The following is a 19,026-nucleotide window of genomic DNA, read 5'->3' on the forward strand; positions in this document are numbered from 1 at the left end:
ATTTAATATTTTTAACAATAATAAATAAAACAATTTAGATACTGCTAGAAGTTATTAAGCTTCCAAGTTTACAATTCTTCTGTAGAAAATCATCACACACACACACACACACTCCAAGGATAGCCTGCTGATGAACCCACAGATATCAAGGTCCTTGTGCCATAAAATCATATCATTGTTCCAAGCTACTAGAAACACTGCAAAACCTCAAATCAGAAGATTTTCTAGTGTGAATTATTCAAAGTTTTTCAGAGTGTAGTATGCTGTAGTTGTTTCTGTGAGATTTTCTTGGCACACTGACTACTTGGGAATCATATTGTATCAGTTCCTACAATATTAATGGGTCACTGTTGTGTATCATCTGTAAAGTGTGTTCTCACGGGTCAATTTGCACATTTCTGCAAAATACACAGCATGAGCAGTTAGCATAAATTTGCTTATTTAAATATTTATTATTAATACAGCCTAAAAATCATATGATTTGCAGATGCTCTCTCCTCTGCTTCTTTAGTGATTGTAATCCTGATCCATAGGTCCAGATTATGTAATGAAATATATACATAGCTGTAACTATATGTAAGAAATTCAGTTTGGGTCTTTAGTGTTATTTGTGGAGATGTAACAGCAGATTGTTACATCGGCAGCCTCTGTAGCCGAGTGGTCAGGAACTTGAGTGCAGTAGCACCGCTCTTTGAGTAGACCGGGGTTCAAGCTCCTGACTGTTAAATACGGTCGATCTGCCAACCTGAACTGGACCAGCATGACAGATTATGGTCCATTTCCCTCAGCATGAATTGTTCAGGAGGCTGCCATCCTGCAGTGTGTGCAGTTTACCTTTTTTTTTTTAACAGCAGATTGTAAGTGGTTTATTTTAGTATTAACTCTATTAAATATTTTTGACAACTCTGTTTGGATTAGATTAAATTAAAGATTACGATTAATAATTTAACCAATAATAACTTTAAGTACTTCTCTGGTTAGGACTATGTTTAGCTTACTGCTTGTTGTAGTGTTAAGGCTATAGCTGCTCAACTTAGTCCTTGCTAAGTTGGGAAGGGAGGATAAAAAAAAAAAAACACTACATTCTTCCTTTTCCCACTTGGAATCATCTATAGCTTTCTCTTGAAGAGATGGAGTATCAGCAGCCAAATGCCACTGTTTACTTTTTTCTCAGGTATTTATTCTTTATTGGGTGACCTTCATTTTATCTCTAAATTTTAATTTCAATTTGTGACAACTTTAGCCACCAGTTATGGATACATTTTTTCACTGGTGTTCCAGAGTTTTCACTTCTGAAAATTTTTTTCATTTGTGAAAAACCATAAACTAGCAAAGAGACATACCCACTGACTCTTTTTGGAGTTTTCCTTCTTTTCCAATCATTCTTTCTATTTATATAGGCAGACTTTATACTTTACTACTTTAATGAAAATTTCAAGCTATATTTCTTGTTTTTGCTGGCATTGACAAGAATACTGTATGTATTAATAAAGATAACTAATAGGTAAACCATCTTATTTTTTAATTTTATTATGCATGATTTTCAGAATCTATTAGTAATAAAGAGATTCTAAACTTTACACAGGTGAAGTGCTTTTGTTTCAGGTATTTAGATAAAGATAACTTTGCAATGTGTCATTCAAATATTATATTAGTAAATACTTTTATTTTATATCATAATATTACAATGCCTTTCTCTGATACCTTCTCTTTACTCATTTTTTTTTTTTACTAATTACTCATTCTCTTCAGTAATTTGTCCAACCTTTAAATTTATTCAAACTATTCATTTCCACAACACTAGGTGGAAGTTTATTTCTACAATCAATTATTCTCTGGCTGAATGCACAGATTCTACACATCTATCCTGCAACCATCTTTCATTTTAATACATCCTGTATCATCTAAAAAGGAGTAAAGATGCTATCAGTATTCAGTTTATTTAATCCTTTTAAGCCTTATGCACTTCAATTAGGTCACCACACAAATACCTAGTTTCTAGATATTTCGAACAGAACAATGTTACTGATTATTTGGTATATATCAATAAAAAAAAATTTGGACGTAATAAAAAAAAAATTGATAATATATTAAATATAACAGAGCTAATAATTTTAAAACAGCATTTCTTCCATTCATTCTACATTTCTCCTATAATTGTGTAAGTACTCTGGTGACAAGGTACTCTGCATTATCATTAATGGGGATTATCTGAAGTTGCAGATATATTACATAATCTTTCTTAACATTGAAGGTCTGCATTGTGTGTCAAATTGCAATATTGCATCAGAACAACTGTTACTATATCAGATGTTTACACATTTGCAATTAGTGATTTTAGGATTATTTGTCATTACACAAATTAAATTAACAGCTGCTGATTTATAAATTTATGGAATCTAAACAAATCTATAAGTGTCCCTTAGAGAGAGTTAAGCAAGAAAAAAATTTAACTGATGCCCAAAAACACTAATTTATTTATTTGTCTAAACATGAGACCAGTCCTATTCTCCTGGCCTTTCTCTTTGGTTTGCACACTTTGGTCAGATAATTATCAAAACTTAAAGGTTTTGATGAACATTAGTCTGAGGTTAATTAACTATGCAATAAATGCATAAGTGGAGAAATATCATCAGGACCTGGAGCTTCCTTGGCATCAAGATCGTTCAAAATTCTTATGACAAACTTTTGACGGAAAACCACAGGAGACATTGAGTGGTGTGTACTGGGAATGGCATTAGCATTAGTAGTGGCATATGATGCAAGAAAGCAAGCTTATACAGCATCAGCCAAAAAAAAAAAAAAAAAACCCATTTTACCTATCCATTCCCTCCAAAAGTTTGTCTAGCTCTTCCTTGAACTTATCAGCATTTAACTTGCTCAAATCAAGCTAAAAAAAAACCTTGGTGGTTTACCACTGTAGGATGGTATGAGGTGGTTTACCAAAATTGTCAATACCAGAGTTAGGAGAAAAGTAGGATGCTAGTAAACCAGCTTTATTTTCAGCTCAGTAGCAATAGAACCAGCAGGTTCTAAGAGAGGTGGGAGTACAGATGGGCAAAAGTTGCTGATCCACTTGTTCTGAAAATAAATCGGTAATCAATCATTAGTTTTACTATTGTGTGTCTTGAGAGTCCTTGCAATGCCTAAATCATGTACTCACTAAATAATCACTTATGTTTATATGGTTTGATATAATATAATTTGGATATATTAGATTTAAAAAATTTGTTAGCTTACAATTAATAAAAATTAAGGTAAAAAAACCTAAAATGGACGTGTCACTTAATGTAATTACGGTGAATTTTTTGTGATATAATATGTTTTAACTCTCAAAAGTAATAATCAAATTTTGCTCATTATCATTTGTATATTTATACTGCACTACTTACATATTTTTTTAATGCCAAAATTTTATCCAAAGCTTGGAAACAAAAGTAAGCAATTATAAGAAGTTCTTTAATACACAGTTTCATTTAAAATTTTTAAATTTCTTAAAACCAAATAGATTGTAGTTCAATAATTCAGCCCAATTGGCTGAATTAGTTGGCTTGCACTCTACAAAGTGCAAGCCAACTAATTTTATTCATGTGCAAGTATGGCTACACAAGAAAATCTCCCCCTTCAGTAGAAGACTGACCAACAGTAGACAGACTTTAATAAGAATTAAAAGTATGCTGTCATCTATGCTTTCAAATGACAGAAGTGGTTCACTTACCTCCATTGATTGATGTAACATGCTGTGTGGACTTAGTGGCCTGTATCTAATGATTCATCATTGGCCTATTGTACTATGACAGTTCTTGATGGTGTTCCATGATAATCATTTAACAGGCATCATTCTCCACACTCCTCAATAAGGTTATGTATGCACAATGACTTAAGTTATCAAAAACTTGACCATAACCAATCTACTCTTAAAAAATGAATCTTTTTATTAGTTCAGAAAAATACTACTATCAGTGGAATCAAAGCAATGGGCTTTTAAAAAATTAATATTTTTCTAATACTTTTAGTAGAATCTTCACAGCAATTTTTTATGCAACAAAGACATGAAAGAATGAGGAATGTCATGACATAATGAAGAAAAAGGTGTGTACAAAGTCTGAATATATGGCTGAAATAATTTTAAGAAGCATTACTTACTTTACATTACTTTATACATAAAAAGGTCAAAGGAAAAATGGATGCTTTTCAATGAAGCAGTGAAATCAGCTTATACAGTTTCAAATAATAATCATAATGTTTACTGACTAAAATAGATACATACAGAACAAATGAACTACCAAAATATCCTTACCTGAAAATTCAGTGCAACTCTTTGGAGATAGGCTGCACAATTTACAATAGTTTATGCTGCCATAACAAGAGAATTCTTTATTTCACCTAAATTTTAAAAACCCTATAAGGATGCAATCAGAAACACCAATTATATTGTGCTAAAAAAAGCAGAGAGGGTCTAAATAATAACAGTGAATTTAAAATATATGCACAAAATCTTCTTATCAAAATGATAAAACATTTTATATTTCCTTTAAAATGTGTCAGAAATAGACTGTTAGAAATGGACTAAACAAATTATCAAAAATAGATTTATAGATATGTATAACTTAATTCAAAAACTATTTATGTATACTCATAGAGTTACAGCAGTAAAACGATATGAACCGTAACATGGTTATGAATAATTTTAATTAACATTCAAATAAAACATGAATTTATTTATCACATTAAAATAATTTAGCAGAATATTTTTTTCTGTTAATAGAATATTACCAGAATACCTTGAATTTATTTAGGCTATAAACTTCCGTAATAAAAGATGGAAGTCTGTTCCACCAATCAACTACCTGCTGGCTAAAGACAAATTTCCACACATCTATTCAACAACTGGCTTTCCTCAGTTTGAATCTGTGCCCCCTCAGGTTCTTAATCTGAGCAAGAGGAAGAATCCCAATGGATGTTAATAAATATATATTAGTACCCTATGAAAGACGGCCTGAATTATACTACATTATAATGATATATTTCTGAACAGATTCCATACAATTTTAGAGCAAGTTCTTCAAGTTATAGAAAGATATATTATGTACAGTTAGTGTAATGCACAATAGAAGATGTATGATGATGCCATACATGCAAACTTTGTTTGTTAGCTCCGTGATGCTACAGAACTAAGTTTAAGTTAGATATGCAATTTTTTCACTTAGTTTGAAGTTTTTATGCTAAAACTGCACAGAATTTTAACTTCTACATTGTTTAATCAAGTCAATGTGTTGTCAGCTCCTACACCTAGGATACCTACCTTTGAGCTGCATAAGTAGGGAGACTCATTATGAAGGTATTCACAATATGAAATGTACGATGCCTTTCACATAAACTTTGTTTACTTTCATTATAGCTGCATACAATATGATACTATCACACTATCTGTATATTAGTTTCATATTAAGCTGAATATCTTACCTATACAAGAAGTCTCAAATGGGCAACCAATTATCCATGAGAATTCATATTTATATAAGCTGTAATAAAATGCTTTTTTCATTACTCAATTTTAGAGCAAGTTGAAAGTTTCCTTTGTGGTACTTGAAATAAGGTAAAGGCTGCTGCAGTTAATAATTTCACCTGCTGAAAGTTCAAATCATGTCAGTTGGGGGGGGGGGAATCTGGGAGTTTTCATTTGATGCCAAGTTAGTATTAGAAAGATGACAGCATTTTTTTTCAGAGGCAAGTTGAGTCATGATTCTCAACCAACATGATGGTAACAAATCATATGTCAATGAATAACATTCTTTCAATCCATAAATGCACAACATGAGATCATTCTACAGATTTTCAACAATGTTTCAATTATTACTGATGTCTAGGAATAATGAATATAGCAGTTTTAGCATGTCATTGCCTCTACTAAAATACAAATAATCATGTCATATATATATATATTTATTTTTTTAAATGAAAATCCCAAACACAAATAGTATTCGAACCTTACAGTATTTAGTACTGTGGAAGGGTTGAAAGTTGAGAAGACTGAAGACAATTGCACTGGTCCTTGCTTTATTTTCCAGTAATAAAAACTAAAAAATCCAACCAGGTGAAGGTTCTTTTCACGTTATGGTAGTGTTTAACAGAGATTTTGGGGATACCTCCTGAGATATACGAACAGCATTCCATTGTATGGCAGATCTGTTAATTGTACAAAGTTAGTTAATTGTTTACAAGAAAAGTAATGCCAAGAGCAAAAGAGGAAATTTGTAACATGCTAATTCCAAGAGAGGGTAGAAGTCAGGGCTATCTTTAGCAAAGATATCTGATCTTCTCTAGAAATCTGAGTGTTGCTAAACACAGGGAAATAAGACAAAACTGGATTTTAGGATTGAAATTAATGAAGTTTTCTCACTCAAGATTTATCTGAATATTATCATTTAAGAAACTAGCATTATTTTAAAATCAAGAAATTGTAGATATTTGAGCAGAGCAGGGCAGAATATATTTGACAAACTGGAGAATGAACTGTAGCATAATATAATCAGCAAGCATATGGATAAGATTTAACTTATATATATATATATATATATATATACACACACACACACACACACAAGTGGATGAAAGAATACAACCTTTGGAAACTCCAGAATTTGTTGAGAAGTTAGAAGATAAAGCACTATCAGTATCATATATAGCAAGTAATTTTAAAGAAAACTAGCTACCCAACTGCAGGGGTAAAAAAGAGGCAGATATCAAGTTTCTTCAAAATTTTCACGGAATTTGTTCAAATATGAGTAACATAGGCCATGACATCACTAATGGACTTGCACTGGCAGAATTCACATTGCCGATCATTAATCACGTGTTAAGATTAACAAGAAATGGATTTCTCCGTTACACTAGACAGAGTGGAGGTAACAACAGGATGATCACTAGAGGAAGAGCTGTTCCTCCCTCCCCCTACCTTTTTTTTATTTTTAGGAATTGGCTAGATATAAGCAAGTTTTCACAAAGATTAAAAAACACCAGAGGAATAAGAGCATAAAAAAAAGTTAACCATGGAATATAGATTTTAAGAACAAGTGGCGAATGTCATCAAGGCTTAGAGACTTGTTGGCATTGAGATTGCTCAGGATTCATCTGATGTCCTGTCTGGAAAACCAAAGGAGGCACTGAATAGATTATGTTCAAAATGGCAATAGGAGTTTTACCAATAACATCACTGCAAGAGTTAGAGGAAACATAAGATGCTAGTAAGTCACTATTATTTTTAGTTTTATGCAACAAAATATTAGGTTGTAAAAGATGGTCAGATTTTGCCATCAATAGCTTTAGCAAGAGACCACAAGGTTTGACTATTATTTGGACAAGAAACAACTTTCCTACTCTTAGCCATTTCAAAATAGCTTGGATTTGATATCTTGTTTGGAAGTATTGTGGGTTTTAGTGTAGGCAGAAATTGAAGCTCAATATTTGGATACAAGCCAATTGCAATATGGCATATTCAATTTTAAATAGCTTTGGCACATTTTTGGATAAAGGATAAGAGTTTAGGTTGTCATATCGAAGTTGTCAACTCCAGCATACTATAGGGGATGTGAACTTGTACATAGGAAATACCAAGAGTTGGGTGGTGTTTCTCTGCCCGAGGGCAAGTATTCTGAAGTTTGCTCTTTGTGTCTAAGGTAGCTTTTTAAAAATGCACTCCCCTCCAGCTAACTATATCATATTAACTCACACAATTAAATCATTAAGGGTTGTATTCCTTCTGTATATGGTAAGTGCCTTGATTTCTACACCCACATCCTGGCTCGGGATATACATACCTCAGTCCCACAGAAGGAAGACAGCACAGATTTGGTTTCCAGAAATAACTAGGCTACCAAATTCAATGCCCATCAGTCACAAGTGGGACCTAAATATCAACTTTATCAGTGTTATAGCTTTACAAGTGAGAATCTATAATGGTAATAAAGGCAGCCTTACAATAAAGGTAATAAAGGTAACCTCATTGGTTATGTTTGTAATAAACCACACACACGCAAGAGAAACTTGCAAAAGATTTAATAATCACATCCATAGTTAAGGAAAAAAAAAAAAAAAAAAGAGGACATGGTAAAATGCAAACTTCATGACCATCATAACCTTTGGGCTTCCTATCAAGAAACACTGGGCTTTTGGGGGAGGGGGGGGGAGAGTTCCTTTTGTAAGAAGAAGATTTTTCTAAATCTACAACTGCTTGCCTTTGAAGGTTCCCTCTTTTGATATGATCTGCCATTCTATCATTTTATACACAAACATCTATTTCACAGCATAGATAAATGAAGATTTTTTTTGCATTTATTTGTGCTAAAAAGAAATCTCCATCAAAGGAAATTTATCATTAAAGATTTCATATGCAAATGATATATGATTAGTAATTTACCTAAAATATTTAAGAGTTCTTTCTTATTTTAATAAGTAACTGCAGCATTTTCGAAAACAGGAGTATGTCCATCAAAAGAAGCAACACAAATCATCAGCATATCAAGTTAATTCCCACTCTCACTAAAATGATAACTAATGACTAAACAACTGTTATTTTAAAATATATTAACGTATAGAACAAACATGTTAAGAGAATGAAAATTTTAATAATCTTCCATATGCATTTCTACATTCTGTATTTAATGGGAAAAGAGATATAGTAGATCAAGCTGATAAGGTATAAGGTATGTTAGTGTCTAACGGCTCCTGGGATTTCTCCCATCTCCGCGGGTGTACATTGTATCGGGGCCAGAGATTTGAAGTGTGTGGGGGTCATGTGCTGTATATTGTGTTGTGCCCTTTGTTCCTCCGGTCTATTAGCCGACGAGCCCCTAGTGGGACCCGACGTTACCACACCATGCCACGAGGAGGCTGACCGGGTGTACCACTGTAGCTAGAGTACTCTGGCGGGTCCTGCCACCTACTTTCCTGGGATTTCAGTGGCTAGGACCAGATTTGAGAATCAGATGATCGCTGTTTCTTGAGCAACGGTTGTAATTTTAACAGAGCGTAGGGTTGTTCGCTGATAACTTGTTCTAGGGCCAAATAGGTCGGGCAGTAATTTTGATGTTTTTAGATTTAGACCTGTGGGGGCATGAGTGTGTGTGTATATAAAAATATATATACACACACACCCACACACAAATATATATATATATAAACTAAAAAAAAAAAAAAAAAAAAACGTTGTGCAAGAGAAAAGTAAGGGAGGAAGGCAAAAAGACTGGAGGGTAGGAAACAGAAGAAAGGGGCCAATAGGGAAGATGGCCCCTGATGACAGTGTGGCATGCCCAACGCCTCACCAGAGAGAAGAGTGGGGTGGCGGGTGAACGAAAACCACCTCCCCACAAAAAAAAAAAAAAAATAAAATAATAATAATAAAAAAAAAAAAAAAAAAATATCATTCTGTAAGAGAAAAATAGGGGGGGGGGAGTAAAAGAACGGATGGCAGGAAACAGAAGAAAGCCGGAAAAAAAAAAAAAAAAAAAAATGAGAGAGAGATATACCCCGCAAGTTCAGGGTAGGTACAGCAAGCACGGCCAGTCAGTTGGAGCCGACAACTTGCTGGAAATCCAGCAGTGTGAGTGCTGCTATGGTGGATGGGTCATGTTCAGTAAGGTCTAGTTCAGGTGCCATCATTGGGACTCAATTTGGTGAGTCTTTGTCGCATCCAGACTGAAGGCTGGTCCAGTAGTCCATCAGAACGAACAGTGGGGGTGGTCAAAACCGGGAGTCCAAGATTAATGGTCAAGTCCAGAGAAGTTTGTCCAGGAATCAATGATGAGGAATTTGTCAAAGTATGTGTGGACCCTGTCTTTGATTGCACTGCTGGTCAAGTCTTGTGCAAGTTGGTCCAAGGCATTAGCATTCATGGCTCAATGATGAATAGCAACAATTGGCAGTCATGGTTGTTATGACCTATTGATTCGGATACTAAGGTGGTGGTAGTGCTTTCTGCCTGGTAAATAAGTCCATTGCAAATTGAGTCAGAGCTCGGTAAGTTTCTTCATTCTGTAGGGTGAGGTGTTCTTGATTTTGGTAGTTGAAGCGTAGTTTTGTTATTAGGATCCTCCTAAAGTCCTCGTAGATTTCACAGCTGTGGGCAAGGTGCTCCCACGTCTGATCCTCTCCACAGTGGCAGCGGGGTGAGTCTGAAATTCTGAAGTCATGTAGTTTTTTCTGGAAGGAGCCATGTCCAGTGAGGAGGTAGGTAGCATAGAGTCCTGGTGAAAACCAGACAGGTGTGAGGGGGTAGAAGGCCCTGACATCAGGGAGGAATCTTTTGGTGACAGCGCCTTTAGTTGATGTCTGCCATCTTTCTTGCCAGGTGTCTGTTAGGTGTTCATTAAGTCTCTTCTTTTCAGCGTTTCTATTATTTGCTGGGTCAGTGGTGAAACCTGCACAAGTAACTGCTCTTCCTTTGGCTATTTGGTAGAGCAACCCATGACGAACAATCTCCAGGTCCAGTGAGGACCTGTAGCGCATGGGTGCTGACAGTGCGACAAGCACGCGAGGACAGAAGGAGAAGAGAGCGCTGGATAGTTCCTAGGCGCGATCTGTTTACTACGGTATTGGCCTTCTTGTACCAGACTCCAGAAGCATAGGTGATAACCGGAATGAAAACTGCCTTATAGAAGAGTGACAGCGTTCTCTTCTTTAAGCCCCAGTCCTTCCGGGCAACTCTTGAGACTTGGGCAGCATACTTCCTGATCTTAATCCTGAGTTGGTCTAGATGAGGAGTGAAGGAAAGGTTTTTGTCTAAGATCAAACCTAGATATTTAAGCTCTGTTTTTAGTTTTACTGTAACACCATTGACCTTGATTTGGGGTGGTCTTCTCAAATCAAGGGTGCCTTTTAGTAGGATCGAATTGGTTTTCTCTGGGGAGATCTTTAGGTTGTTATGCTCTGCCCAAGCTTGAAGGGTGGAGATGGCCTGGTTGGCAGTTGCTTCTAGTTGGGTTCTGTTATTGGCAGAAAAGAGCATGATCAGGTCATCTGCATAGGCCTGGGTTTGTACATTGTTGAGTTTGGTGTTCAGGAAATCATCCAGCACCAGATTCCAGAGGAGAGGCCCCAGGACAGATCCCTGAGGGCATCCCCTGAAGACTGGTCTGGAGACACTGCAGTGGGGAGCAGACACGACAACTCGCCGGTCCTGATATAGATCAAGCTGATAGATAGACATAAAAGGATAATCAAAATAACAATGCGCAAATTAAGTATACAGGATAAATTGACTAATTCATCATTTATTCAATTGAGCAGAATAACAGATTACTTTTACATCATATTCATCTTTGCACAAGAGGTATAGTGCAATGCAGAGATGAATATGGTATAAAAGTAATTAAGAGCTTAGGTCATGGTAAAATGCAAACTTCATGACCGTCATAACCTTTGGGCTTCCTATCAAGAAACACTGGGCTTTTTTTGGGGGGGGGAGAGGAAGAGTTCCTTTTGTAAGAAGACGATTTTTCTAACCTGTGAATTATTTTATTCTTTAAGACATTACACACTGTATAGTGCCTAAACAAAGGTCTTAAAATATAAAACAATAATCTTTTAATAATAACAAACACATCACAGGTACAAATACTTGTCTACTTCCTCAATAGATATAAGCATCTAGAGTCAAATAGTCTGGTTTGATTATATTTCAAATTATCTCATATTTGTATGCTAAATAACAAGGCAATTATCAATAAACTCAATAGTAACTTTGCAGGCTTCTCTAAAACTAACGGCCTAAATGAATATGACAACAGGGTTCTTTCAGGATTTCACAAAGTATATATTTCACAAAGTAAATGAGGAAGAAGAAAAGTTGATTCTGTGAATCTGAAGTTGGACAGTAAGTGAATGTTGACGGAATACGGCAGAATGTGTTCAGACTGGTTTGGAAGAGAGAGAATTATAGAAGCCAATTCAGAAGAACAGCACCCATGGAAGTATCTATAGAAATGGTATGCAGCAGAAAGAGAACATCTGTGAGATGATCTATAAGTGGAAAGACATTTTAAGAGATGGATCATTAATAACCTAACTGCCCTCTTTTGAATGGAATCTAGAAGTTTGGGGAAGTTATGGGGGCACTGTCCTAGATATAGGAAAATATTCCATGGTAGAGTGGATTTGAGATTTGTAGAGTGAGTAGCCCGTTTAGAAAAAAAGAAGTGCTGAGAGTGAAAGGAGAAAACACGGTTTTTAGATGTAGAGAAAGCAATATTTGTGATGTGCTTATTCCGAGAGAGGGAGGGAGAGAGAGATTAAAAATCAAGATAATCCTTAACAAGGATATGTAATCTTGTCCAGAAATCAGAATGTCCTCAAAAATAAGCATAGAAGCAAATTCTTTTTGCGAGATCTTGTCCAGAAATCTTAGTGTCATTGAAAGTAAGTATAGGAGCAGAAGAATTCATTTTGTGAGATATAAGACACGACCAAGTTTTAGAAGAACTGAAATTAACAAGGTTATTTGAGGAGTTGAAGCTGTTTGCGTAGGGCAGGGTTTCTCAAATTAGAAGGTGGAGTGCAGTGTACTATCATCAGCAAAACTATGGATATGATTTCAGTCAATGGAAGGAGGTCATTAATATATAAGAAGAAAAGAGTGGGAGAAAGAACTGAACCTTGGGAAACATCAGCATTAGTGGAGAAGTTAGAAACGCCCATCTACCATCACCCACATTGAGTAGTCAGGGAGAAAACGGGATACCCAATTACAAAAAAACAGTTGACAATAGATAAGATGGAAGCTTATCAGAAAGACTTATACCAAACAAGATCAAAGGCCTTTGAAATGTAAAGAGAAACTGCTTGAATTTCACCAAGCTTTTCCACTGAATTTGTCAATAGATGGGTAACATAAGCCAGTACATTATCACAGGATTGACAATGACTGAATTGATATTGGGGATTATTGATTAGATAGAAGATTTCAGGATAGTTTAGAAGTTGGTGATTAATGGATTTCTCCATTAATTTAGAAAGAATAAGGTAAGTGCAATGGGGCAATAATTGAATGAGAGGGATTTGTCACCCTTTTAGAACTTGTTGGTTATGGGCAAATTTTCAAGCAGAAGGAAAAACACAATTAGAATACAAAAATGTAAAAAGGTGAATGCAGGTAAGTGCAGGGGCACAGATTTTGAGAACAAATGGAGAAATACCATCAAAATCAAAAGCTTTCTTGGCATCAAGACTATTCAAAATTCTTCTAAAATCTTTGTGACGAAAGACTAAAGCAGGCATTGGAAGTTCCCAGTACACTCTACTAAAGAAGTAGAGTGTACTGGAAATGGTAGGAAGTGGTGTACTAAGATCATTAATACACTAGTTAGAATAAAAGAAGGGTGTTAGCAGATCACCTTTATCTTTTGCTGAGGTGGCAACAGAAATGGACAAAAGTTGCAGCCAACAGCTTTGGCATGAGACTAGAATGCTCAACTACTATTTGGATAAGAAGTAAGTTTTCTACTCTTAGCCTGTTCAAAATCTAGTTTTGACTGATTAATTACTGCTCTACAATTGTTTGTGAGCTTTGGTGTAGGCATAAAATTAATCTGGAGTGGAAGCAAACCAGTTGTGATATGCAACATTCTTAGAACGTTTATTGGAAAACCACACCTTAGATAACCAAGGTGTGGAGTGTGAAAGAAAGAATTTCATTCCTACAAGAATAATTTTCCTGACACAATCTGAGCAAACACTGACATCAGAAGATTTAAAACAGAGTAATCCAACCACGGAAAAGAAGAACAGAAATTGCAGATCATCCCATTTTGCATTCTTGTAAATCCAAACAACATGAGGTTGAGAATAGGTGCACAAAAAAAGGCTCCATTTCATTAGAGCTCATCATCAAGTTGTGATTTGAGATGCCTAGAGAACCACTCACCTCAATCATATTTGGAAGGGTTTTTTTGTGAGAAAAAGATCAACAGTGTTGGCTGTGTGATTAGGATTGTATTCTGGTAGGTAAATGAGCAATATATGTAAGGTCATTAGTAATTGCAAATGCCTCAACCAGCTGGGTCTGTGCAAGTAGAAAACTGAAGGCAGCTGGAGTGAACATTAAAACTGCCAAGGAAAATTACCTCACTGTTTTAGGAAAACTGGAGAAAGTTGAATTTCAAAGAAAGGAAGTCAGAGTTCCAAGTGATTAGTGGACTTGGGAAATGAATAGAGGGCAACATATGAATTTAACAGAATGGATTAGAGAAGATTGAAAATATGGGAGATTCCAAACTATTAAGTCTCTGATAGGGAATATTAGAGCAGACATATGCACAAGTACCATCTTTGAAGTAAAAAGAATCATAGAATCAATAATTATGACAATTGAGTGAGCAGTGACTGAATCAACCAATAATTGGGATTTTTGTATTTTTACTAATATTTGTGTTTTTCCCAGATGTATTTTGTTTTCATAATGCTTTGGAGATTACCATATTTCACATCAAATGAAGGTGCAATCAAGGAGGATAGATGATATTTTATGGGTATGTACAGGTATACCTTGTTCCATCACCTGTTATCAGCCTTATTGTTTTTAAAATTATATAAATGGTAAAGGAAGTTATTGTATATTTTTTTATATTTCATTGGCATATTTATTGTTTTTCTCCTAATTCCCTATTTCCTATTAGTCTTGTGGCACTTTTCAGAATCCCCCCCTGCATTTGGTAAGGGATCACTATCTGCAAAATATTTGCTATTATTAAAAAAGTTACCATTCCATATTTTAATATCTTCCTTTAAGCACTGTATGGCTGTCGTATGTTTATTGGAAGTCTTGAAGAATGAAATATTAAATTAAAACCAACTCTATCACTTCAGGTACACCTTTTTTCACTTTTTGTAATTCCAAACTACTGCCCAGAATGAAGGCAGCTTGTTTAATAGCACCTGGTGCTTGTCAAATAGCCTACGCTTGACTGCACAATGTTTTTTGTAACACTGATTAGATGAAGCCACAGAATCCAACCTAACCTTGAGCATATAGGTGAGCAACCTATATGCTCACCTCTCTTAGATGATCACTCTCATGATCTTTCATCAGCCTGGAAAAGACTTCCCCATACAATAATTGTTTTGAAATGATTTATGACGGTACTAGTATACAAGATCTAGTAACTTTATTGCTATTAATAATATATAAATTTTCTGTTTATACTCCCTATATAGGACAGCTATATAAGGAATATAAAGTATAGGGACAGCTATATAAAGCCAGAGATATTTATAATGGTGTTATAAATACTTGTATAGCAGTGATGCAAGTGAAGAGGAATGGGGGATACAATTTCCCTATCTCTTTTTAAATTAGTTTTGGGGAATGTGTTCAAATCATTAACATATTTCAAACAATAAATTGAAATTAAAAATTATTTTATCTTCAAGTCATCTTTGTTCCTACTTTTATTATGTGCAAATGAATTTTCAATCATTCTTTGTACTGCAAGAATGACTGAAAAACTGAGGTGTCTGACCAACTCCTTTTTATTGGTATAATATTAGATATATGGAAGGACCAAGAGAAATTGTCTTGCTAAAGAAATTTGTTGCATATTGTGTACTAAGAGGCGGCTATGACTTCCAAAGAGCAGGGTGCAATTTTCATTTTCATTCCATATTATAATTCTATAAAACATTGTAACCTTATATCTTAAAAGAAAAAAAAAAAAAGATTTATCATCTTTATTTAATTTTTTATTCCCCCCCCCCCAAATGGTCAAAAAACCCAGTGGTGCAATACTGGACTTTTAACCACTGTCACATAATATCAGAGCATGCTACTGATAGATACCATACAGATAATAATAATAAACAAAACAATTCACAAAATATCAATAATTCATTAAAAAGATCCACTACTGGTATGTGGCTAGTTCACTGAAATAAATTCAAAAGCTCTTTGTATTTATTAGATAACAGATAAAAAAAATATTAAAATTATTTTAATTGAAATATCACTTTATGACTCTCAACAATAAAATAAAAAAAATGACTGCATCTTAAACTGACACCTTAATATGTCATTATGCAATATAAAAATAGTGCAAATATATTAATAATCATTAAATTATATCTATCTCTTAACAGTTGGTTGAAAGCAGTATGAATTTTTACGGTAAAAATGAGAAATTTTGCACATGTCAACTTCAATCTTAATTCTTTTTAAAAAATAAAACGATTTCAATAAATTTCAGACAATTACACAGTTAATTTAGCTTGATTTATTTTAGACCACTTTTATAAGCTTCTAATATTTTTGTATTCATGATTTAAAATAAGATTATCTTCAACAGATAACTGCTTTCACGTCAACAAAACCATTATGCAGTCTGGATTAAGTTGTAAATTAGTTTTTTCCCCAATGTAACTAATTGTAACTAATTACAGAAGGTGAAAATTCCAGTTATGCCTAGTGGCAGTCCCAGGATCATAAGGAGAGGACTATAGTCCTCTCCTTATGATAAAAATAATGCAAAATTTTTAACGCTGCATGATAATTAAACCCTAATGATTCCTCAAAACACTGCTTTAGCTGTCTTCCTTTAACTGCTTTGGTCCCCCCCTCTTTAGAAAATCCTGCGACTGCCCTGTATATGACAACTTTTTTTTTTTTTAGTTTCACAGGATATGATTTTAATTTCATTCCATTGTGCTAGCCATCTATTTTTTGATGCTCTTCCTGTTTAAAGAAAGAACTTAAATATTTAAGAGGGTGGCAAAACACATTCTATTGTAATTACTTTTTCTGTAAACTTCATTTTTACATATATTTATGTAAAAAGATATTTGGATGTACAGAATATTCATCCATTTATATTTTATATAAACCATATTAAAATATAAATTAGTGTTGACACACTTTACAAACCTTTTAAAATTTGTAAAACACAATTAATAAATTATGTACACAACAGGTTGAAAACTGTGAATCACAGCTGTAACTAACGTCATAACTGAAACACTTAAAAAATTTTCCTAAAGTGATAAAAGTTTGCGATTGGGGGGGAGGTAAATTTAGTAGGCATCTGTCAAAAATTTCATTGCTCCTAAGGTTCTTTTGCTGCACAAGCTCCTTTATAAGAGTTGCGCAAAGTTATTTCGTCTTCACTAATGATATACTGTATTAATAATATATTAACATATAACAATACAGTATATTAAAGTAATAACGGTGTGGTTCTTTAAAATCTGCAGAACTACCATCACGAAATGATTTAACTAAAAAAATTTTAAATGACATTATGATAAAAAAAAAAAAAAAAAAAACAAGAAAAAATTACTGCTTGACGTAAGGAAAAAAATATTAATCAGATGGGTGGCACAAGCAATTATTTTAAAAGATCAACAAAAACGGTGATATCCAATTTTCTCATTCACATTTACGACCTATGGGGGGCGACTACAATAAAACTAATTATCAGTTAACCAGATGAAAAAGCAATTACCTTTAAAAAGCAACAGGGAAACTCTTTAAAAATTGGCACAATTCTCCAGAGCCTTCTGGAAGCAAACAAAACAATATATGGTTTCTGTTTCCCCATTAATAAAATTTAAAATTACAATTTACTAGCGTTTTGGGAATTATAAATAAGCATTAAGAACGAACAGCTGTGTATGTTTGAAAAATTTACATTTAGAAATGCTGTTTCAGCTCCTTAATATAGTTGAATATTCGCTTAGAAGCAAACTCGCAATTAACCACATTATCCAGTCGAGTACATTATCAATTAGTTACATAATCAATTTATAACTTGTACACAGGGATCAGGAAAATTCGTCTATATATTTTTTTCGTGATCCAAGTACAAGAAAATGTAAACACCCACAATTTTTTAAAAGTTATTTAATAAGATTTAATTACAAGTTGGTGACTGTATTTGAATTATTTTAGGCTTAGATATCCATCTATTTTGTTGTTCTTTCCATTGAATAATGCCAGAATTGATATTAATAATCGTTTTAAAACGATTGTGGTTTTATTATTTTTTACGATAAACTAAGGAAAAAGAAAGAAAGATCAACCTAAGTACTATTTATTATACATGAAGTTTTTTTATGACCAACTATTAGGCACTAATTCAATATTCGCTTAGAAGCGAACTCGCAATTAACCGCATTATCAACTAGTTACACAATCAATTTATAACTTGTACACAGGGATCAGGAAAATTCGTCTACATATTGTTTCGTGATCCAAGTACAAGAAAATGATAACATCCACAGTTTTTTAAGTTCTTTAATAAGGTTTAATTACAAGTTGGTGGCAATGCATTTTCCTTTGAATTATTTTAGGCTTAGATATCCATCTATTTTGTTGTTCTTTCCATTGAACAACACCAGAATTGATATTAAAAATCGTTTTAATATAATATAATATTTGTTACAGCACGTGAATACTCACAAATAGTTTCTATGAATCACTAATAATTTTTATTTATTGGAACTTTATGGTTTTATTATTTCTTACGATAAACTAAGGAAAAAGAAAGAAAGAAAAATCAACAACCTATGTACTATAATCCGTGAAGTTTTTCATGACCAACTATTAGGCACTAAAATCTTATTTTGAAGTGAACAGATATCAAATATGCAACATAATTCAAGACCTCCAATCGCTACTGCACTTATTGCTTGAAAGCCAAGACATATATCTTTCAAAATAAGAAATATGTGCAAAACGCGCGTGCGTGTATTACTACAAACTTCGCAACATAACTGAAACTCAAGCAAATACTTGATAAATCATATGTTTACTCTAACTATAACTCAGCTAATCGCCGCGTAACTCGAACAAGCAATAAATAAGAACCGATATCCCATTTCACGATATCCTAAATATCATGTTCCAAAACCACAATGTTCATTTTCATAACATTGGGGTAACATCTAATTATCTTAAAGTTGGCAGCGAGGAGAGTACAAATAAAGAGTTTCCTAACTGAAAATACAGGCATCGAGAAACAAAAAAATTGATTAAGAAATTTTTAC

The 19,026-nt window shown here is 33.9% G+C and overlaps 1 long non-coding RNA gene across 1 annotated transcript in view; it reads right to left on the reverse strand.

The window, feature by feature from the left end:
* Window positions 1-19,026, reverse strand: part of LOC150089038 (uncharacterized) — a 94,126-nt gene that overhangs the window by 74,858 nt on the left and 242 nt on the right. The window contains exon 2 of the long non-coding RNA XR_016546747.1: window positions 4,301-4,402. This is a non-coding gene — a long non-coding RNA (uncharacterized LOC150089038). The remainder of the gene's footprint in view (window positions 1-4,300; window positions 4,403-19,026) is intronic.

This window comes from Mastigoproctus giganteus, chromosome 3 (assembly GCF_048544385.1).
Source record: "Mastigoproctus giganteus isolate SK-2022 chromosome 3, ASM4854438v1, whole genome shotgun sequence".
NCBI lineage: Eukaryota > Metazoa > Arthropoda > Arachnida > Uropygi > Thelyphonidae > Mastigoproctus > Mastigoproctus giganteus.